A 24,675-nucleotide genomic window follows, 5' to 3' on the forward strand; every position below is an offset into this window, starting at 1 on the left:
CAATTCTCCATTCGGCGTGACTGCTAAATAACAGAAACTAAAAGGAAATGTAGCCATTAAAACATAGCCTTCCACCAGCTCAGGAAAATGAATGTAGCATGACAGCTGATTAAGTCCTTTTAAGATTGTAAATTCGATATTTGTAAGCTCAACAGTGATTTTGATAAATATCTTGATTCGACAGGTAAGATTATCATTTTCCCAACAGTATAATCTAAAAATCTATAACTAACCTGCTTCCTGTCCATCTTAAGAAAAAAATCCTGTTTCTCTCCACAGATGTTGCCAGGTGTAGCGGGTTTCTCTATCAATTCTCGTTTATAGTTCATATTTCCAAAACCTGTATCTTTTTGATTTTTGATTAACCGGCACAAAACCAAGCATTACCAGGTTCGGACCAGTGGTAAGAAATACTGGTACCACGATATATTTGCACAATAAAACATGCATTCCCTGTCCGAGAATAGAACCAACACTATTGCGGTTAGACTTCCAAATCCTAACTACGAGATTACACGAAATGAAGGCAGACGCTCTTGCACTTATTCTCGATGAAATGGATTTTCCATTTCATTTCTGATCAGTTTCACTGCAGATTGGTTTCTACTCATCTTCAAGTTTTGCAGAATGGAAAATCCCATTTGGCCCATGGTGCAGTCTGGTTTAAAGACATTCATCTATTCTCTTCCCAGTTTCCAGCTTTGGTCCATAACCTTATGTGTTCTGATGTTTCCAGTGCAAATGGCAGTGAGGTTCTCTCTTTGATCTTAGATGACACGACAATGGGATTGAAATTTGACATAGTCATACTGTGTTATTCCCCACGTCGTGTCTCCCACAGAAAAAGACACACAGACACATTCCCCGAGAGTGGCAGAGTTCTCAGGATTTGACCAGCTCCTTGTGCTTCACTTCAGATGTTGGCTCCAACATGCAAGTTCACTCACCAAAAGGCAGCTTTTGCTTAAACCAAAGCCAGTTCTATAGACAATGAGAGACGTTGATCTGAGCTCTAATTTGAATTGGACGAAAGAAACTGTAAATTGGAAAACCCAAACCCTTCCATTCCGGACAGACAACAGGAATGGACTAGCACGTGCATTCTCGTGATTTTAAATGCGAACCGACAATCCCCTAATTCGATGTCAGGCGTGTTACCAATTCCGTCACTGACCCAAAGACCAGGTCTGGCTGTGACAGTTTGTCTATAGGTAATGTAAACGTCCACATCAGAGAAACAGCACTCACAAGGTGAAAAATCAGCAAACATTATCACCGTCACTGTTTCACTTGGAATGCCCCACTCTGTGAAACATTTCCTTTCACTGTACTTTCATACTTGAAGTTTTTTACATTCCAGAGCCTGAACTAATTCAGCGAGAAACCACTGGTCATTTCGGGCCCGTCATCCGGAATGAGGCGAGTTGAACGTTGCCTTTCTTGCTGCCAACACATCAGCGCAGCTCAAAACGAGCTCGGGTTAGCATCAGTCTTTACTTAACTTGCTGCAATATATCTGCTGAACAACATCAGATTATCACAGCATTGCCTTCTTCACATTGAAACCAAGGGTGATAATATGAACCGACTTGGAAACTTGGAGAGAGAAACACTGCTGACGAAGACGATTATGACGTGAGGAGCAGGCACTAGAGTTTGTTCAGGTCCCAAAGGCTACTGCAGTATCAATGGACATCCCTGCATACGGGTCTGAGTTTGCATTGCCCAGAACAGGCTTTCATTCCCAGTCAGGAAATGAAGATTTAATTCTCTTCTTGTGAATTATCCGAAGGAAAACTAAATCCTGATTGCACCCAGAACACACACACGGATCCTGCCAGAACAATTCAGTGATCGATCAGCATCTGTCTGGAAGGACAATGGCAGCAAATATAAGTGAAAGCTATCACCGCAATTACCCCTCCAAGGTTTTCACGTTTCCCAGTCGAAAATATTTCGCTGCTTCTTCAATGTCACTACTTCTAAATCCTTGCCTCATGGCATCATGCCTCTACCCCGCTACTGAGGACATCCAGAGTTCTGCGGAGTAACTGAAAATCTCAATCTCTCGAGTAATTAGGGATTGACGGTGCATTCCATCACATTGAGCAATGACTTTGTCCCAGTAATACGTTTCCAAAAGCTGCAGTTTCTAAGGGAACACTTGCAAGCTGTCGGGAATAAATTGTGATTCGGAGATGCCGGTGTTGGACTGGGGTGTACCAAGTCAAAAATCACACAATACCAGGTTATAGTCCAACAGGTTTAATTGGAAGCACACTAGCTTTCGGAGCGATGCTCCTTCATTAGGTGTTTGTGGAGGGCTCGATCGTAACACAGAATTTATAGCAAAAATTTGCAGTGTGATGTAACTGAAATTGTACGTTGAAGAATTGATTGTCTGTTAAGCCTTTCATCTGTTGAAAGAAGTGAAAATATCACTGTATTCTATGTGTAAATCACAAAACCCTTTTTTAAAAAATTGCATTCTCGGGTTAGCTATTAACAATGGTAATAGCTAGACAATATGTTGAAGGTGTTAGCCCCTGTGTTCTCTGTCTATGACCTGATGTTTAGATTGATTCCAATCCAAAAAGTGAGATAACAGAGTTTTACATAATTTCATGCAGTTTTTGAGCTCAGAGTTCTACATGAATGTATGTAGTTTCTGACCAAAGTGCAATGTAACTCTGAAAGTACCAAAAAAATTCATCACACAAAATATATGTGTGCGTGTGGGTCTTTGTCTGTGTGTGTCTCCAGCGAAACCAAAAACTGACAACTCATGAACAAAAGCAGAACTGACAAAGAGAACATATTTTCAGACGCACGGACTCATGAATGCTGTCTGTGAGGCAGAGCGAGTCGTCTGGGTCATGAGCTGCTCACACAAATTGCAGCGAGGCAATTCCAAATGGTGCTTTCAACGTACTGGCGCCTTAGAGCACCAATACTTCCAGGAAAGTGCCCAAGTAACATGAATCAGAACTGACTAATAATGAACCATGGAAAGTGAAGATTACCAATTACAGTCTCGATTAGATGAGGTTAACAATTGGGCTGATGTCTCCACCGGATCGAGAGGACCAATCACCAGCCTCTCTCATCAGGACAGAAATTAAGGAAATTAGGGAAAAGTAACCAAGTTTCATATCACAATTTCCCTCCTTTTCGCAACAACAAAAGAAAACTGCGAGCAGATTCAATGTAGAACCTAATTTCACATCAACAGGGAAATAAATATCTCCATTCACTTTCAGAGAAACTGTGAAAAATGCAAATTGTCTGGAATATGAAAGATTGGCGCAGCCTGTTTTTGAGTCACATATTATGCTGGTGGTCTTTCGAGCTGGAGGGGAAAGTGACAACTGCAGCAGAAGGGGAAACCAGCGTGGGCACTGACATGTTGGTTGTTTTCTGCTGTGCCACATCACAGCTGGGTTCGAAGAAATGCCTACTTTTTCTATTCAACTTTAACACAGCCCATCCCTGCAAAACGTTGCCAGCTTAATCCATTAGCACACGTGGCCGCGCAGGGATGCAAACACAAGCCTTCTTGAGGAGTGGAATCTGAAATCAGAGTCTCAGCTTGCTCAGCCACGCGAGCACACAGGCCAAAACCGGAAACCCAAGATCATGTACCTGATTATACCCTGCAGCATACTCACAGCAACTGTACCAGTTCTGCAGAAAAAACCGATGGGAAGGAATTGCTCTATCTGAGTGGTCGTGCTTGTTGTTCTCATCAGCAAATCTGGCTTTGAATTTGCTAGCCCATATCTGCTGCCATGCTGAAACGGAATGCAATTCCGATTAGTCGCTGTGTGAAACTTTGTTCATTCTCTCTCCTCAGATAAAGTGATCACTGGAGATGATGAATTCTGCTCCTGCCAGAAACGCCGACTCTCCTGCTGCTCAGATGAACTGAAAAACTGGTTTAGCACTGGAATCCGAGAATGGCAGAACACGTAGCAAGAGTATTCGAAACCCAGAGCCAATAAGAGTTTCAACTTTCATTTTATTTCTCCATAATAGTGCATTACCCAGCAGAGCCATGAGCAACTGCCACCTGGCTGCAAGCTGAGTTAGAAACCTATGTGGGAATCAAGGACATGTGACTCATTTATTGTCGGTAAATCAAACAGTTCTCACTTTGAGGTGTGCAACAATTAGTTCCTAGACATATTCAGGGAAGGTAAAAGGCGATCTGAGATGTCAAAGAGGTGGTCACTGTTCGTGATTGTGCTTTGTTCGATTGTGAAAAGGTTTCCCGCTTTAGTCACATTCACGTTTCTTGTTGATGACTGAATCAGACAAAAGGTGTTTCACTAGAGCTGCACGTGACTTGCATTCCTCTCCCTAGCTGTCATACTTTCCTGGAACTCTGTGAGAACAAGAAAACAAAATACATACTGTCATTCGGCAGCCTGTCTGTGATTTCCTCATTTTCAGTTACAACATGGCTTAGACTTCAGGCCACACGGTAATATTAGTAACAGTATGAGAACAAGAGTCGATAGTTCATCTGTGCCTGTAAATCTTTTCATTCTGAATGAACTGCATCCGTGTCTGCTGCTTCGAAACTCGAATATGTGAACTGCTCCAAACTATGATTGAGGATTTCTGGTTTTGGTTGACACACGTTGAGAAACGCCAGACAGCGTTCAAATGAAGCTTTCAGAGCACATTTTCGGATGCATTTGACAGAGACTAACATCATGAATCCAGTGTATCCTGTGATCGAAGGAAATGAATGCTCTCCTTGTTTCAGATACGGGACACCTTTGCATGTAAAGTAAATGCGGTACTGTTGTTACAGAAAGGATCAGTACCCAGTAACTGTGTCCTTAAAGTGGACATGAATGAAAAAATAAAGAATACCATTTTGAAATATCCAGGAAATATTGGCTGAAAAGGCGCAGACAATTTTCCCTGCAGCGCCAAGACAGAGGAACATATGTAACTGCACTCTTAAACAGGATGGCCAGAAGTGATATAAACATCGCCACATATGAAGGACCACTGCGAATAGAAATTTGAAAATGAAATTCACGCAGCAGGTATTCAGAGTTATATTCTTTCCACCGCTACAGTCGTATTGGGTGAATAAATTCAAAACAAGGCTTGCTGATGAGTATGCAATAAAGCCCCATCGATCATGATATGAAAGACTGTCATCCGTAAAGAGGGAACAACAATGTTTCTTCTAAGCTTTGTACTGGGACATTTTCGCACAAACTGATACGGCTACTCTCCAGAAAATATCAGGGCTCGCGGCATGCACTCTTAGAAATGGTGACCATCAGTGCTGGAAACATTCCTGCATATTCAGAACAAGGAAGAATACATATCGAATAAAAGCGTAGATGGCAATTAATTGGACTGATATTCCCTTTCACCACAACAGCTAGAATGTGCGGGAATATACAGAGTAAGGTTTACTGACCCGGTCAGAAAGCAATTACCTCCACATATCTTAACACACAAGCCTATCTTTCTTTCTGTCCATTTTTTTTTGAAGCGTGGATCCTTTCCGTAGGAGATGAAGATGATTACTGCTCCACCACAGGATCACAGTGGGGCCAGAGACCCGATCGAGCTGTTCAGAACAGTTCGTGTTTGCCGAGAATCACTGAAACTGAGATTGATTACACGTAGACACGGTGTAACAGCTGTCAACAAATGTGGAGGGTTTTGGGACGGATTAGGACCCACTCTAGGAAAAAGGCTGGATCCTAAAACTGGGGAGTAAGTGTTCAGGGAGAGGACTGGAGAATGGGGTTAAGAACGATATTAGCCAAGATCGAATGGCGGAGCTGACTGGATATTCTGAAAGTGCTAACCGTCCTCCTATGTCTTCCAATCTCTGACCATCTGGTATCTAAGGAAATAGAAACAGATTTATTTGTTCAGTTGGAAGTCCTGGGCAAAGTGAGAGATAGAACAAGCATGATACAATTTTAGAGACTGGGAAATTGTTTGGAGAGGAAGCAATAAATGTGAAGCTGAATATAAAGTTTGAAATCAGGACAAATTCAATTAAAAGGAAGGTTGTAGAAAGGCAGAGGGACATGGAGATGGAAAAAGAAGTTTATCAGTCCCGAAATCTCATTCTGTTTTCAAACAAAGATGCGACCGGACCTGCTGAGAGTTTCCAGCAATTTCATTTGTTGATTCTGAAACAGAAGATGGGAGTGATCCTGGACCAATCAGCTCTCCCATGTTCTAGGAATATTTGACTTACCCGTTCGATCAGATCACGTTTGTCCCACACTGAAGCCTCAGAATCCTTCGCCACCCCCACCCTCGTTACTGGCAATAAACTGTTCATTACATAAACGTACATGAGCATACAACAAGAACAATTGCAAAACGTTCAGGGAGAGCTCCGTTCCGTTCCATCAGCACATTCTGAATCAGTTAATTGTTGTTCAGGACCCATGAGACATTACGCCGTCTCTGTCAGACCACTAACAAATGGCCTTTCGCGTTCTGTGCCTTTGAACACTTTGGTTGGTGCACGGATGTCGTGGAATCTCACGTTTGGAAATTGACATCATTCATAGTATTTACAGCTGCACTGATAAAGTTGTCTCTGGTGGTTCCAGTAAAGTACACACTGTTTTCACTCAGAAACCGACATGTGATCAAAGCAGGAGGACATATGTGTCAACGAAAGCAACAAGAATGCTCCACCAGCGTTGGTTTGCAATTCTACATGTGGAACGAAGAGCTGGGACTCTATTAAACAGTGAAAACGACTATTATGGGGCTTGGACGCACTGCTCTCTGATTAAACACCTCACAATTCATCGAACTGAGATATCCATGCTTGGCACACGACGAATTAGTTTGCTATTTCATTCTGAGCACAATTCACCTGGCACAGCAATTTACAAAGATCCAGCTCATTCCTCCCAATCACAAAGAACATAATTCACATCTTTCATTTCTGTTATTTCTTCAAAACATTACAATCTATTTAAAACTTGTCCCAGCATTAAAGATTCAACCCGAATATTTTCATACGAAGTGATTTCCAGTCACTCTGGCAGACAGTAAATCAGTCGGAAAATTACCTTTGGAAACCCAATCATTTCTGTTCACAGTATTGGGAATTTCCCATCTGCTGACGAGACAGAGTCCTCTCAATCAACATTTTCTTTGTTCTTCCCGCCTAAAACGTTTACCACTTCTTATTTTCAACACAGGAGTTTTGTTTATAAAACGTTCCAAGAACAGGAACAACCTTCCAATCTCCTGAAGCCGTTTCCAATTTAAAATGGAAGTTTTGTTCCTTTCCCACGGGAAGAGCAGTTAATGAGAAAGGAGTTTCCACGAGCTGAGTCCCAGGGTTTGGCAGGAAGCCCTGATTGAAGCTGCAGTGGCCGCTTTCAGTTACATCGTGGGAATTGGAGAGCATGGTGTCGTATTCTGCTGCGTGTAACCGTTTTGCTCCCTGTGGACTCGGGGAGAACCATGGATGAGTTTTCGGAACAACACTGCCTTCCACTCACTGGCCATCTGCTAGCTAAGGAAATAGAAACAGAGTTATTTGTTCAGTTCAAAGTCCTGGGCAATGTGAAAGATGGAACAGGTCTGATACAAAATTGGAGACTGGGAAAATGGTTGGAGAGGAAGTAATAAAAGAGAAGCTGAATATAAAGTTGGAAGTCAGGAGACATTCAATAAAAATGAAAAGTGTGCAAAAGCAGGTGGAGATGGACATGGAAAAGAAGTGCCACTAGTCCCGAAGTCTTAAATCGATTTATACTTCCAAGATGCTACCAGGCCTGCTGAGAGTTTCCAGTAATTTTATTTGTTGGTTTAGAAACAGAAGATGGCAGTGATCCCGGACCAAACAGCTCTCCCGTGCTCTGGGGATATTTGACTTACTGTGTCTATGTCCCACACTGAAAGCTCACGATCCTGCCGCACCTCCACTCTCGTTACTGACAATATACAGTTCATTACGTTAAACACAAGAAGAACAATTGCAAAACGTTGAGGGAGAGTACCCGTCGGTTTCCATCAGAATAATCTGAATCACTTAAAATTGGTTCAGGGCCCATGTAACATTGATCCGTCTCTGTCAGACCCCTCGCAAGTGGCCATTCGCTTTCCATGCCTTTGAACACTTTGGGTGGTGCACGGTTGGTTTGGAACCTCACATTTTCAAACGGACACCATTCATTGTATTTTCGGCTGCACTGATAAAGTTGTCTCTGGCGCCACCAGTAAAATGGAAACTGTGTTCACTCAGAAACCGACGTGTGATCAAAAGCAGGCGGACAGATGTGTCAATGAAAGCAGCAAGAATACTGCATGTGGAATGAAGAGCCGGAATTGTATTAAGCAGTGAAAGCGCCCATTGTGAGGCTTGCGTCCACCACCCTCAGATTAAGCATCTCACATTGCACCGACTGAGCTAACCAAGCACGGTGCGCTGTGGATTAGTTTGCTATTACATTGCGAGCATAATTCATCAGCAATTTGTTAGGATCCAGTTCATTCCTCCTAATCACAAAAATATCATTCACACCTTCCACTTCAGTTATTCCTTCAAAGCATTACAATCTCTTCTGCACTTATCCCGGAATGTAAGCTTCAACCTTAATATCTTCATATTTTTACCCTCACCTTTATGTCGCTGATGTGATTTCCAATCTCTCTGGCAGACAGTAAATCAGTCGGGAAGTTACCTAAGGAAACCCAATGATTTCCGTTTACAGTTTTGGGCAATACCCATCTGCTGACGAGACAGAGTCGTCTGAATCAACACTTTCTTTGTTCTTTCTACCGAAAACCTTTACCACTTCTTATTTTCAAGTCAGGAGTTTTATTTATAACACGTTCGAAGAACTGGAGCAACATTCAAATGTCCTGAAGCCCTTTCCAATTTAAAATGAAAGTTTTGCTCCTTTCAAACGGAAAGAGCTGTTACTAAGAGAGCAGTTTCCACGAGTTGTTTCCCATGGCTTGGCAGAAAGCCGCTGATTGAAGCTGCAGTGGCCGCTTTCTGTTTGCATCGGGAGCTTGGAGAAAGTGATGTCGTATTCTGCTGCGTGTAACCGTCTCGCTCCCTGCGGACTTGGGGTGAATCATGGATGAGATTTCCCGGTTATAATGTGAATACATGGTCGGGGTAAATGCTTGTGCTGAAATATTTGAGGCTTATTCCCTGGGTGGGGTCGAACCACCAACATTTCAGCCAACTGCGCTGACCATTTGAGATACAGAAACTGGCAACGCAGATATCCAAAAGCAAAGTTATCGACGGGATATGAGGATATGTCGGACAGCAGGAACTTGCGTTGTTTTCAGAGACAGTGCAGTGGCTAAGTTTATCACCGAGAGAGTAACCATACAGAGGAGCTGCAAACACTCAAATTAAAAGGTACCCACACATGCGCAGTTCTCTCACACACTTATTCACTTACAATGCTGGTATTTGAAGCCACGATTCGGTAGAAACTGAAGCTTAAAATCCAGCACATTAGACCGCTCGACCACGCTACCACACAAAAGCCAACACTCAGATTTGTTATGACTAGTGTTTCAGCATGGATTCACTTCAGGCACTTCGACTTCACAAATGTTGTAATGAAATAGGCGTAATTTAAGAAGAAAGACCAAAAAGAATGTACAGACAAGGAACAGGTCCTACATCCATTCATGCCTGAGCTGATCCAAATCTACTGTTTGAAGCTGTCACCCAATTCCTAAGCATCTGTATCCCTCTGCTCCCCACCTACTCATGCATCAGTCCAGACGCCTCTTAAATGTATCTACCGTGATTACCTCTCCCGTCTCTGCTGGGAACGTGTTCCAGACACCCACCACCCGCTGTGTCAAGTAGTTGCTGCGTGTATCCCTCTTAAACTTTTCACGTCTCACCTTGAAAGCGTGACCTGTCGGTATTTAATCCTTCAACCTGGGAAATAAAACTTTTCTCTATCTACCCTGTCTTGTACCCTTTCATGATTTTGTAAACCTCAAAAAGGTCTCCCTCAAACTCCTTTTTTCTAATGAAAACAAACCTAACCTACTCAACCTCTCTTCCTAGATTGCACCTTCCATACGAGGCAACATCCGCTTAAACATTTTACACGCCCTCTCCAAAGCGTCCACATTCTTTTGGAAATGTGGCGACCAGAAAATTACACAGTATTCTAAGTGTGGCCAGACCAATGTATTGTTCAACTTTAACATGGCTTGCCAGCCATTTTATTCAATACCCCATCCAATGAAGCCAAGCATACTATATGCCTGCTTGACTACTCTATCCACCTGTGCAGCAAACTTCAGTGTATAATGGACCTGCACTCACAGATCTCTCTGTCCATCAACTTTTTTTCCCCCAAACCTCTTCTGTTCATTGTATAACCCCATCTAGAATTAGACTGACCGAAATGCGTCACCTCACATTTATCTGTTTTGAACTCCAGCTGCCACTTCTCCGCCCAACTTTCCAGTATATCTATATCCTCCTGTATTCTTTAACAGTCTCTTATTATTTCTGCTCGTCCAGAAATCTTCGTGTCATCTGCAAACTTTCTGATCATTGCAACAGTGCTCTCTTCCAGATCATTTAAGTATATCACAAACAACAGTGGCTACAACACTGACTCCTGTGGAGCACTACTGGTCATCTTTCTCCATTTCCAGAAACTCCATTCTACTGCCACTCTCTGTCTCCCGTTGCTCAACTAGTTCTTTATCCACCTGTCTACAACACCCTGCACACCATGTTACTTTACGTTCTGTATTTGGTTACCATGGGGAGCCTTATCTAACTCCTTACTGAAGTGGATGTAAATGACATCAACAACCTTTCCTTCATCTATCAACTTGGGCACTTCCCAGAAAAACTCTATGCCTCTCACTGATATGCACATTATTTTCTAAATATGAATAGATCCTATGCCTCAGTACCTTCTCCAGCAACTTTCCCAACACTGATGTTAGGCCCATTGTTCTGTAGTTATCTGGAATATCCCTACTACCCTTCCTGTACAGGGGACATTATGAGCAACGTTCCAGTCGGCCAGAACCTTACCTGTGCTGAAGGAAGCCGCGAAGATATCTGTCAGGGCCCCAGCTATTTCCTCTCTCACATCACTCAGGAACCAGGAATAGATCCCATCCGTTCCTGGGATTTGTCCACATTAATTACTCCTAGACTGCACAACACAGCTTCCCTACGTTTGTCAACATGATCCAGACTAATCAAATGTCTTACTCTAGACTCAACATTCATCATGTTCCTCTCCTCAGTGAGCACTGATGCAAAATAATCATTCAGAACCATATTAACTCTCTCAGATTCGACATACAGCCTTCCTTAATTTTCCTTTAGTGGACCAATCCTTTCTCTGGTTACCCGCTTGCTTTTTATATATGAATAAAAGGCTTTAGGATTCTCCTTAATTGTGCTAGCGTGAAGTTGTTTCATGACCCCTTTTAACCCCCTTGAATCCTCGTTTAATACTTGTCCTACTCTTCTCATGTTCCTCCAGGGACCATTATGTTGTTAGCTGCCGAGGCGTTATGTATGCTTCCCTTTTCCTCTTGACGAGTCGTACAATTGTCCTGTCATCAACAGTTCACGAATATTGCCTTTCAAATCCTTTGCCTTCAGCGGCACATGCCTATCCTGCACTATATTTAAACTAGCTTTGAAAGCCTGACACATATGAACTGTGGACTTTCCTACAAATAGCTGTGTCCAATCCACATTTCCGACCTCCTGCATAATTTTGATATAATTAGCTTTGGCCCAGTTTAGTACTCTTTCCTCAGGACAACTCTCATCTTTGTCAATGAGTATTCTAACGCTTACAGAATATTGGACACTTCCCAAAGAAATCACCCACGGCAACTGCTATCGCCAGCCCTGGTTTATTCCCAATATCAGTTCCAATATGACATATTCCCTCGTCGGACTATTGATATACCGCTCCAGAAAACTCACCTGGAGGCTTCTTACAAATGGTATCCCATCCAGACCTCTGACGCTAAGAGTATCCGGATCAATGTTGGGAAAACGGAAATCTCCAATCAACACTAAATTATTGCCTTACGTCTTTCCATGATCTGTTTACCTATTTTTTCTTACACCTCACGCTCACTGTAATACAGCCCCCAAAATCTAACCTCACCCTTCTTATTTCACTGCTCCATCTCACGACACAAGCCCTACATGGTGTCCTCCTTTCGCACAGCCATGATATCATCCTTGACCAGCAATGCAACTCCTTCCGCTTTTACTTCCCTCCCTGTCCCGTCTGAAGCGTCTATATCCTAGAACATTTGGTTGCCAACCATGCCCTTCCTTCAACTAAATCTCTGTGATCGCAATTACGTCATATTCCTAGGCACCAATCTAAGCCCTAAGTTCATCTGTCTATACTCCATGCATTAAAGTAGATGCATTTCACGACACCAGTTCTTTTGCATTCATCTGCTCTCTGCCTACTCTTCCCATTATTAATGCTATCTTCCAGATTCTTAGCGTTTCCAGTTTCCACCTCACTGCCGACTTGTTTACTCTTGTGGTTCCCAGCCCCCTGCCACATTAGTATAAAACCTCCCAAACAGCAGTAGCAAAAACTCCCGAAAGGACATACGTTCCCGTCTGGTTCAGATGTAGATCGTCAATTTTCTTATAGTCCCACATTCCCCAGAACTGGTCACAAAATCCAACAAATCTGAAACCCGCCCTGCAGCACCATTCCTCAACTCACGTGTTCACCGTGCCATTTTTTTATTCATTTCTACGCTGGCAGTCACATGGCACCGGCAGTAATTCTGAGATTACTACCTTTGAGGTCCTCCTCTTTAATTTCTCTCCTAGCTCCTTGAATTCTCCCTGCACGTCCTCATCTCGTTTTTTTTTCCTTGGTGCCTGTATGCACCAAGACAACTGGCTGTTCACGATCCCCTTTTCGAATGCTCTTCAGCCAATGGGCGACATCCCTAGCCTGAGCACCTGGGAGGCAATATAACTCTCCAGACTTGATGACACTTCACAGTGATGCCACCCACAGCTCCAGAGTGGCCACGCGGTCAAACAAGTGCTGCAGCTGGACACACTTCTTGCAAGTGTAAGTTTAGAAAACCTTTACAAGGATTTTCAAGGTTTGCCGTGCTTGGACATGAGAACGAAACTGAATAGGCTTCGTCAGATTCCAAGGAACTTCAGGGCTTAGAGATGGCCTCACAGAAGTTTATAAAATCATGAGGAAGACAGACAGAGTAAATAGTCAGGGAGCACTTCTTCACAAGACACGCGAGTTCATTTCTAAATAGTAAATGTTTAATGTGAGAAAGGAAAGATTTAAAAGGGATGTGAGGGACACATGTCTTTTCACACAGAACTTTTGTGTGTGTGGAATGAATCGCCACATTTAGTGGTAGAGTCTGGTGCACTCACAACATTTCAAAGGCATCTGAATGGGTGTATAGACAGGAAGACCTCGGAGAGATAAGGCACAAATATTGGCAGATATGTATGGATTAATTTAGGTTATCTATTCGGCAAGGGCAAGTTGGATCACGGGATTTGTTTCCATGCTCGACAAGTCTGAGATGCTCCAGCCACCGGAAACAGTTTGAATACATCAATTGCAACAAAAACGCATGATGTTTGTTACTCAGTCAGCGAGTTTGGCTATTTTGTTTGGAGGGTGGATGAGCCCGACCGATCCAGAGATGAAGGTTTTACGGATATTTGCTGCCAATGACCATTCTTCTTGACACTTTCCCATGTTCGCCATCAAAGATTTTGGCTGAAGAAAATTACCTCACATATCGCATTAGCCACTTTGCTCTCCAACGAATCCAAAAACTGACAGCTTTTATCGTGGAACGGACTCAAAACTGAAAAGTCAGTATCATGATCAGAAACACCGAAGCTTAAGTGCTGTCTGTGAGGCACTGTGAGTCGTCTCTGACATGAACTGCTCGCACAAATAACAGCGAGGCAATTCCAAACCTACTGGAGATTTAGTGTATTGCCAAGTCCCAGAAGGTGCTTCAGTATCATAAAACAAAACACAACAACGAACCATTACAAGTGAACATTTCCAATTATATCCGTGATTAAATTAAGCCATCAATGCGCCGGTGCCCCCATCTGATCGAGAGAGCCAATCACCTTTCTCCCTTACCAGGACAGTAATGAAGGAAATGAAAGTATAGCAACATTTCACATCGCGATTGCCCACCTTTTCGCCACAGCATCAAAAAACGTTGACAAGATGCAATGCAGGATCTTCTTTCGAAATAACGGTGAAATAACTATGTCTATTCACTTTCAGAGTAAACGGGGAACAACGTCTGGAATATGAATAACCAACATAGACAACTTTGGTCCCAGATTCTACTGATGCACAGACTTTCATACCTTGGGTGATTGCCCTACACCTAGAAATCTTCTGGCTGCCTTCTGTTTGTCCTGTCAGATTAACCTTGTGTTGCTCTAATCGAATTTGTAGTTCTTGCCATTTGTCCGTATTGCTACCATTTACTTCTTTGCCAAAATTGGATAGTCCCGCAACGTGATTCGCAGTGCACGTACTTCGCAACGAGGATATGCCACGCGGCAAGTTAAAAAGCACGCTTCCATTTATTAAAGTAAGTTTCTGGGAACTGACAGCCAGCTTCCTTCTTACACTCGGAAGTATGACAACACATAAACCAACAGCCTCTCTCAGAGACAAGTGACCAATGCCCATCTTGTGCCGGACAAACGTAGTTGACAAGATTGGACGCAGGGACTGCACAGAAAACTATAGAGGAGAAGCAGAGAGACGACCATCGAGCTGCATTCATGCAGTTCAGTTACCGTGTAAACCCCATGCACAGTTGTTCCTTGTAGGTGCACACAGGGCACTGAGTGTCTCTGACTCCAGGACTTGGAACTCGGATTATATGACCGTCTGCAGCACTGATTACTTCCTTGTGTGAGGTACCTCCCGATGGAACATATGTAAAACACGATAGCTCATTGAGAAATACGTCCAAAATAGTACCCAAGAGATGTATTTCTGTTGTGTTACTAGTCCTGTTCCTGACATGACCTCCAGCATTGTTCTTATTGTGTGCTTCCTGACGGTTCGGTGCATGCTTCCGTGATCGCATTGTGTGCAGTAATCTGCGTTTTAGCTGCAATTACGTTCGTTTGAATCCCAGGACCACCGGCCTCTATTTTGTTTACCTCCTCTCGTGCGCAACTGCAACACGGTAAACGATCAATTAATATTGGGAAATGACATACACTGGCGTGTGAAAAGCCCAGTTTCCGTGACAATTATGCAATGGTTACAGATTACTTTGATTCAGGAGATAAGGTTGGAAAGTGTGTTTGGATAGAGATGAGGGACATTGAGGAAAGAGGAAACCAGCCGGTGGAGATTACAAGAACACTAACAGTAACCACAGTGTAAAATAAAACGTACAGGAAAAAATACCGCCTGTGAATGATAAAAGAAGGCAAGAATTAAAGGAGACATTCATTTCCCTTCTTCCTCTCCCGTTTGAATTGTAAAGAAACTTTGAATAAAAACAATCGAAAAGTTATATATGCCCCATCGAACAACGTGCACCGTACCTTGGTCATTGACTACTGTAGATTAGAATACTTACAATGTGCAAACAGGCCCTTCGGCCCAGCAACTCCACACCGACCCGCCCGAGCCCAAATGCATTCCTCTCCTTTAACCCCGTCAATTTAGCACCGCCATTTCAACTAACCGGTACATTTTTGGACTGTGGGACAAAACCAGAGCAAGAGCACGCAGCCACGGGGAGAATGTGCAAACTCCACACATTCAGTTGCTTGAGGCGGGAATTGACCCTGACTCTGTGGCATTGTGAAACATCAGCGCTCAAGATGGTGTCAGCGTGAGATGGGACTTATTTGCCATCTTTAATTGGGAAAAATCTCTGTCATTGTGAGCATCTGGAGAGATCGGTTCCTTCGCCAGAAAAAGAAATGAATATGCCATTAACATTTGTTTGTTTCATGTCCAAGAATACTCAGATCAATAGCTCCCTTGATTACCTCTGCTGGTCATGTTCGCAAAGAGATCAATCAAATTTCCAAGTGTGATTTTTCTTTCAATGAATAATTTTGACTCTATTTGGCAGCAAATATCTTTTCCTAACTTTGTGCTTTTCTTCTTTTACATTGGTGTCTCGCACCTTACAAATGGCAGCAAAGGTATAAAAGGAGATGGAAGCATTTAACTCAAGTCAGCGGCAGCTTTCAATGAGATCACGGCTGATTTGGTCAATGCTCAAGGGTCCGGCCCTGTCTGAAGTCATGGCCGAGTGGTAAAGCAAATGCACTGCAGAAAGGTCTCTTGGGCCAGTGGCGTAATGGATAACGTGTCTAACTTCGGATGAGAAGATTTTAGGTTCGAGTCCTACCTCGCTCGAGTGGAATGTCTCACTTTAACCGTGCCCCACGTTGACGCTCCCGTGTGAAGTCCTGCCGGGACGTCGCTTCTGTGCTTCTGCATTTAAAACTTGCATTTGTCCGATTGTCCATTTCAAATTCCAGCTCACCACAACGGAGACCTCTGTCGCTTTGGGGGTATCTTTCTGTGTGTCTCCCTTTGTGGGTGAAAATGAGCATGAGTTCCTCAAAACAGTGACAAGTCGTTGTGGAAGTGTCATACATCTGCCCCATTATTGTGCCATTTAGGAACACAGGATAAAGTCATTGACATTTGCCCTGGGAACATTAGAACACACGAGACTTTGTGCCAAAGTTGGAAACTGCGACTGGAATAGTTGGCTCTCTGATTAGCCGCAATGCACACAGGCGGAATAGCCTTTTCCCACTTTGTAAATCTACGAAGACAAGTTGTAAATAATCTGCAACGAAAATGTTCAGAAAGGGTGTTTTATTTACACCAAATACGATAGTATCTCTCGCCTTGTCTTGTTATTTACTTGTGAGGATTCGGTACTCTCAGCACCGTGGCCTGGATCGTATTCCGCTCATGGAATGGTTGTATTGTTCAGCTAACATGTCGGTGTACCAGTACTTCTGCCGATTTTCCGATGCTAGCAGGTCATTGGTTTTGTCCAAAACATTATGAATGTTAACATAATACAAATAACTGCAGTTGCTGGAAATCTGAGCCAAAAAAAAAATTGTTTGCGGAATGCAGAAAGACTGGCAACAGAAACATCGACTTTCCTGCTCCTCGGATGCTGTTGTGCTTTTCCAGCATTTTCTGATCTAAAATCAAGTTTCCAGCATCTGCAGTCCTCACTTTTGCCTAGTTCCTTCAGTGTCGCTGGTTCCCAATTCAAGAACTCCATCTCTAGCGGTTTCATGTCTCTACCGCCATGCTGTGGAGTTGAAGAGTGAAGAAAAGTAACTCACCCCCTCCATCTTTGGGGTAATTAGGGGCTGAAAGTGAATCGTATCACATTGAAGTATATCGACAAGTGACTTAATCTCTGTCTTTAATTGGGAAAAATCTCTGTCATTGTGAGCATCTGGAAAGATCGGTTCCTTTGCCAGAAAAAGAAATGAATATATCATTAAACTTTGTTTGTTTCGTGTCCAAGAATACTCAGATCAATATCTCCCTTGATTACCTCTGCTGGTCATGTTCGCAAAGAGATCTAGCAAATTGCCAAGTGTGATTTTCCTTTCAAGAAATAATTTTGACTCAATTTTGCCGCAAATATCTTTTGCTAACTTTGTGCTTTTCTTCTTTTACATTGGTGTCTCGCACCTTACAAATGACAGCAAAGGTATGAAAGGAGATGGAAACATTTAACTCAAGTAAGCGGCAGCTTTCAATGAGATCACGGTTGATTTGGCCAATGCTCACCGGGCGGTGCTTTCTGTAGTCCTGGCCGAGTGGCTAAGGCGATGGATTAGGCATCCATTGGGGTCTCCCCACGTAGGTTCAAATCCTGCTGACTATGCTATGAATGCTTTCCTGCTGGAGCAATTCAAAGTTCAGAACACCTGTTTTTGCAAACCAGGCCTGTAATTTGATTTGACTTGAGAAACTCGAGTTCTTCATCAGAAATGCTCCACATTTAAAACATTATCTCTGTTTCTCTTTCCAGATACACTGCTCGACACATCGGGTTTCTGCAGTTGTTATTGAACGCCCTGAGCAGAAGCGCTGCTTTTCATTAGATTCCTTTCATCCCTTGTCCTCTGTTCTCTGACTCTGGTCATTGGCAACACTTCCTCCTGCTCGTAAGAGTGCTCATTCCCCACCGCTCCCTCTCCCATCATTACAAACAACCGAAGGAAATTGCCACTTAACAAAAGTGAAACTCACCAGCCGAGGAACTCTCTCCACTAAACGGGACTTATCATCCCTGGACGTGGTGCAAGCCAGAGGATTGTGAAGAGATACTGTGAAAATATTGTCCGTTGGCAGTTGGAAAAATGTTTAGGAAGCAAACCATATAATTTAGGCTCCAGCTTTGGAAATCTTGAGAAACTCTTTAGGAAATGGAATCATAGGAGATTGAAGAAGTGTAAATTGTCAGTCCGAGTAGAGGAAGGGACATTGACTCTGATGTTCTCGGCACAGGAAGTGATCTGAGACATTGAAAGAATTCTCGCTCCCGTACGTGAGGAATACAAACTTTATCTGGACTCTGGGACAATGAAAAACTCTGGAACACTCAAGACAATATCCAAATATTGACTGAGATCACTACAGTACGACGAGTATAGATGGGTCAATTTTTGTCCAGTGTGTGCGGGAGGGCTTCCTGACACAGTATGTAGACAAGCCTTCAAGGGAAGAACCCACTTTCGATTTAGTACTGGGTAACGAGCCTGGCCAGGTTTTAGATTTGGAAGTAGGTGAGCTCTGTGGAGACAGCGATCACAACTCTCTCTCAGGTTTACTTTCGTGATGGAAAGGGATAGGTGTACTCCACGGAGCAAGAGTTTCAGCTGGTGGAAGGGAAATCACGATGCAATGAGGTAAGATTTAGGAAGCGTAGAGTGGGGTAGGAAACTGTAGGGGGTGAGCACATTAAAAATGTGGAGCTTATTCAAGGAAAAGCTCCTGTGTGTCCTAGATATGTATGTACATGTCAAGCAGGGAGGGAGATATAGAACGCGTGAGCCGTGGTTTACTAAGGAAGTGGAATCCCTGGTCAAAAAGAACAAGAAGTCTTATGTTAGGACAAAACGTGAAAACTAAGTTAGAGCGCTCGAGGGTTCCAACGATATCAGGAAAGACCTAAAAAGAGAGCTGAGAACAGCCAGGAGGAGACATGAGAAGTTGTTGGCAGATAGGATCAGGGTTAACCCTAAGGCTTTCCATAGGTATGTCAGCAATAAAAGAATGACGAGAGTTAAATTTGGGACAATCAAGGATAATAGTGGGAAGTCGTGTGTGGAGTCAGTGGAGATAGAGGAAGCACTAAATAAATATTTTTCGACAGAGTTCGCTCTAGATAATGAAAATGTTGGCGAGGAAGATACAGAGATACTTGCGTCTAGACTAGAAGAGATTGAGGTTCACAAGGAAGAGATATTAGAAATACTGCAGAGTGTGAAAATAGATAAGTCAGCTGGGCCGGATGGGATCTATCTGATGTTGTTTAGCAAATGCACTGCAGGAAGGTACAAATCAAGCTGATGCTAACAATGGCTCGTTTTGAGCCGCTAATTTGCAGTGAAGTGGCGGCGCCAAGAAAAGGTGTCACGCAGCTCGTCTAATTCCACATCCTGAGCTCGAAATGACCAGATGTCTCTCGCTGAGTTTCGGCAGGGTCTTGCTTGGATGACACCATGACACGTTTTCACTGGAGTGGATCATGAAATCGCGTCGGGACTGTGAATAAAACGATGGACACTTCCAGCAGAGAAGGAGGCGACCATGAAGCAGGCAGCTGAGGACAAATGTTTCTCCTTTGTCAGTGAAAGGCACTGTTTCACAAATTGGAAACTTCGAAGTGAAGCAGTGTTGGTGATTATCTTCGCTGCTTGTTCACCTTTTTAATTCTGATTCCGTCAAAGTCCGTGGCATTACGTATCGTCATTCCGCCTTTGCTGAGGGTGTATATTGGGTCAATGGCGTAATGGATAACGTGTATAACTTCCGATCAGAAAGTTGTAGGTTCAAGTCCTACCTGGCTCGAGGGGCATGTCTCACTTTAACCGTGCCCCACGTTGACGCTCCTCTGTGAAGTCCTGCCGGGTCATCGCTTCTGTGCTTCTGCATTTAAAACTTGCATTTGTCCTATTGTCCATTTCAAATTCCAGCTCACCACAACGGAGAACTCTGTCGGGTTGGGGGTACCTTTCTGTGTGTCTCCCTTTGTGGGTGAAATGAGCATGAGTTCCTCAAAAGAGTTACAAGTCGTTGTGGAAGTATCATACTTCAGCCCCATTTTTGTGCCATTTAAGAACACAGGATAAAGTCATTGACATTTGCCCTGGGAACATTAGAACACACGAGACTTTGGGCCAAAGTTGGAAACTGCTACTGGAATAGATGGCTCTCTGATTAGCCGCAATGCACACAGGCCGAATGGTCTTTTCCCACTTTGTGAATCTACGAAAACAAGTTGAAAATAATCTGCAACGAAAATGTTCATAAAGGGTGTTTTATTTATACCATATACGATAGTATCTATCGCCTTGTCTTGTTATTTACTTGTGAAGATTCGGTACTCTCAGCACCGTGGCCCGGATCGTATTCCCGCTCATGGAATGGTTGTATTGTTCAGCTAACATGTCGGTGTCCCAGTACTTCTGCAGATTTTCCGATGCTAGCAGTTCATTGGCTTTGTCCAAAACGTTATGAATGTTAACATAATACAAATAGCTGCAGTTGCTGGAAATCTGAGCCAAAAACGAATATGTTTGCGGAACACAGAAAGACTGGCAACAGAAACATCGACTTTCCTGCTCCTCGGATGCTGCTGTGCTTTTCCAGCATTTTCTGATCAAAAATCGGGTTTCCAGCATCTGCAGTCCTCACTTTTGCCGAGTTCCTTCAGTGTCGCTGGTTCCCAATTCAAGAACTCCATCTCTAGCGGTTTCATGTCTCTACATCCATGCTGTGGAGTTGATGAGTGAAGAAAAGTAACTCACCCCCTCCATCTCTGGGGTAATTAGGGGCTGAAAGTGAATCGTATCACATTGAAGAATATCTACAAGCGACTTAATCTCTGTCTTTTATTGGGAACCATCTCTTTCATTGTAACCATCAGGAAAGACCATTTCGTTCGCTAAAAAAAGAAATAAATATGTAATTAACCTTGGTTTGTTTCATGTCCAAGAATACCCAGATCAATATCTCCCTTGATTACCTCCAATGGTCATGTTCGCAAAGAGATCTAGCGAATTGCCAAGTGTAATTTTCCTTTCAAGAAATAATTTTGACTCAATTTGGCTGCAAATATCTTTTTCTAACTTTGTGCTTTTCTTCTTTTACATTGGTGTCTCGCACCGTACAAATGACAGCAAAGGTATGAAAGGAGATGGAAGCATTTAACTCATCAAGTCAGCGGCAGCTTTCAATGAGATATCGGCTGATTTGGTCAGTGCTGAGAGCGCGGCGCTGTCTGTAGTCATGGCCGAGTGGTTAAGGCCATGGATTAGAAATCCATTGGGGTTTCCCCACGTAGGTTCGAATGCTGCTGACTACGTTATGAATGCCTTCCTGCTGGAACAATTCAACGTTCCAAAGGTCTGTTTTGCAAACCAGGCCTGTAATTTGATTAGACTTGGGAAACTTGAGTTCTTCATCAGAAATGCTCCACATTTAAAACATTATCTCTGTTTCTCTTTCCAGATACACTGCTCGACACATCGGGTTTCTGCAGTTGTTATTGAACGCCCTGAGCAGAAGTGCTGCTTTTCATTAGGTTCCTTTCATCCCTTGTCCTCTGTTCTCTGACTCTGGTCATTGGCAACACTTCCTCCTGCTAGTCAGAGTGCTCATTCCCCACCGCTCCCTCTCCCATCATTACAAATAACCGCAGGTAATTGCCACTTAACCATCTTTGTTCCAAAGTGAAACTCACCAAGCCTAGGAACTCTCTCCACCAAACGGGACTTCTCATCCCTGGACATGGTGCAAGCCAGAGGATTGTGAAGAGATACTGTGAAAATATTGTCCGTTGGCAGTTGGAAAAATGTTTAGGAAGCAAACCATATAATTTAGGCTCCAGCTTTGGAAATCTTGAGAAACTCTTTGGGAAATGGAATCAGAGGAGATTGAAGAAGTGTAAATTGTCAGTCCGAGTAGAGGAAGGGACATTGACTCTGATGTTCTCGGCATAGGAACTGATCTGAGACACTGAAAGAATTCTCGCTCCTGTACGTGAGGAATACAAACTTCATCTGGACTGTGGGACAATGAAAAACTCTGGAACACTCAAGACAATATCCAAATATTGACTGAGATCACCACAGTACGAGTACTATAGATGGGTCAGTTTTTGTCCAGTGTGTTCGGGAGGTCTTCATGACACAGTATGGAGACATGCCTTCAAGGGAAGAAGCCACTTTGGATTTAGTACTGGGTAACGAGCCTGGCCAGGTTTTAGATTTGGAAGTAGGTGAGCACTGTGGAGACAGCGATCACAATTCTCTCAGGTTTACTTTCGTGATGGAAAGGGATAGGTTTACGCCACGGAGCAAGAGTTTCAGCTGGTGGAAGGGAAATCACGATGCAATGAGGTAAGATTTAGGAAACGTAGAATGGGTTAGGAAACTGCAGAGGGTGAGCACATTAAAATGTGGAGCTTATTCAAGGAAAAGCTCCTGTGTGTCCTAGATTTGTATGTGCCTGTCAGGCGGGAGGAAGATATAGAACGCGTGAGTCGTGGTTTACTAAGGAAGTGGAATGCCTGGTGAAGAAGGAACAAAGTCTTATGTCTGGAAAAAACGTGAAAACTCAGTTAGAGCGCTCGAGGGTTCCAACGATATCAGGAAAGACCTAAAAAGAGAGCTTAGAAGAGCCAGGAGGAGACATGAGAAGTTGTTGGCAGATAGTATCAGGGTTAACCCGAAGGCTTTCCATAGGTATGTCAGCACTAAAAGAATGACGAGAGTTAAATTTGGGACAATCAAGTATAATAGTGGGAAGTTTTGTGTGGAGTCGGAGGAGATAGGGGAAGTTCTAAATAAATATTTTTTGACAGTGTTCGGGAAAGAAAATGTAAATGTTGGCGACGAAGATACATAGATACTTGCGTCTAGTGTAGTAGATATTCAGGTTCACAAGGATTAGGTGATAGAAATACTGCAGAGTGTGAAAACAGACAAGTCCCTTGGGGCGGATGGTATCTGTCCTAGGATCCTCTGGGAAGCAAGGGAAGAGATTGATGTGCCTTTGGAATTGATTTTCAAATCATCGTTGTCTACAGGAATAGTGCCTGTGGAATGCAGCATAGCATGTGTTGTTCCCTTGTTCAAAACGTTTCGTAGAGACAACGCTGGTAATTGCAGACCAGTGAGTCTCACTGCAGTTGTTGGTAACGTGTTGGAAAAGGTTATTACAGATAGGATTTATGACCATCCCGAAAAGAATAATCTGATCAGGGACAGTCAGCACGGTGTTCAGAAGGGTAGGCCTTGCCTAACGAATATTGTTGACTTTTTTGACGAAGTGACCAAACAGGTAGATGACAGTAACCCGGTTGATGTGGTGTGTATGGGTTTCAGCAAGTTGTTCGATAATTTTCCCCACAATAGGCTATTATACAAAATGCGGAAGAATGGAACTGTGGGAGAGATTGCAGCTTTGATCAGTAATTGGCTTGCCAATAGAAAACGGTGTTGAAGTTGTTGGAACATGTTCTTCTTGGTGTCCAGGTCTTGGCGGCGTACCACAAGGGTCGGTGTTACATCCACTGCTGTTACATGAGATCTAACCTTGCCAATCAGTCTCCTGTGGGGAACATTATTTAACGCCTTACTGAAGTCCATATCGTTCACATTTATTGCTCTGCCGTTATCAAGCTTCTTTGTTACTTCTTCAAAACCCTCAATCAAGTTTGATAGACATGATTTCCCACGCACAAAACCATGTTAACAATCCCGAATCAGTCCTTGCCTTTCCAAATACATGTACATTCTGTTCCTCAGGATTCCCTCCAACAATTGGAGTATTCTTGGCCGATGCAGTTTCATGTAGGGAATGCGAGGTCATATACTTTGTTGGGAAGAATCAAAAGACACACTAGTGTTAAAATCGATAGAAATGCAAAAGAAGTGCGGTGCAGAGGAGTCTCAGTGTTCTTATACATGAAACGAACAAAGCTTAATCACATATTTATTTCTTACTGGCAAAAAAAAAGGCTTTTCTGATGCTCACAATTAAAGAGATGGTTTCCAAGAAAATAGGAAAATTTAGTCACCAGGAGAGTAATCAATTACCAAGATCTCCGTCGTGATGTTTTATGGGACATGTGGGATATTTTTGATTTTGGTTCTCCAAACGTTTTTACAATGGAACCGAGAGTTTTAGATGGGAAGTTAAGATCACGCATGACTAATGCCATTTTTGTCACTCACACGCATTTTTTCCTCCTGTACGATTTATTCCCCTTTGTGGTGACTGCGAGTGGGCTTGTAAACTACACATGCTTGTGAGTTCATTTCTCACTGTTTCTCAACTCCAACCAAACAGACTTTACATCCTTATTTTCTGA

At 43.1% G+C, this 24,675-nt stretch overlaps 2 non-coding genes across 2 annotated transcripts; both read left to right on the forward strand.

Annotated features, from left to right (window-relative positions):
- The first annotated feature begins 17,873 nt into the window (after window positions 1-17,873).
- On the forward strand, window positions 17,874-17,955 carry trnap-agg (transfer RNA proline (anticodon AGG)). Its single transcript has one exon. It is a non-coding gene; the product is annotated as a tRNA-Pro (tRNA).
- A 3,626-nt stretch (window positions 17,956-21,581) lies between these two features.
- trnas-aga (transfer RNA serine (anticodon AGA)) lies at window positions 21,582-21,663 on the forward strand. Its single transcript has one exon. It is a non-coding gene; the product is annotated as a tRNA-Ser (tRNA).
- The last annotated feature ends 3,012 nt before the right edge of the window (window positions 21,664-24,675 follow it).

The sequence above is a fragment of the Chiloscyllium punctatum genome, chromosome 12 (assembly GCF_047496795.1).
Source record: "Chiloscyllium punctatum isolate Juve2018m chromosome 12, sChiPun1.3, whole genome shotgun sequence".
NCBI lineage: Eukaryota > Metazoa > Chordata > Chondrichthyes > Orectolobiformes > Hemiscylliidae > Chiloscyllium > Chiloscyllium punctatum.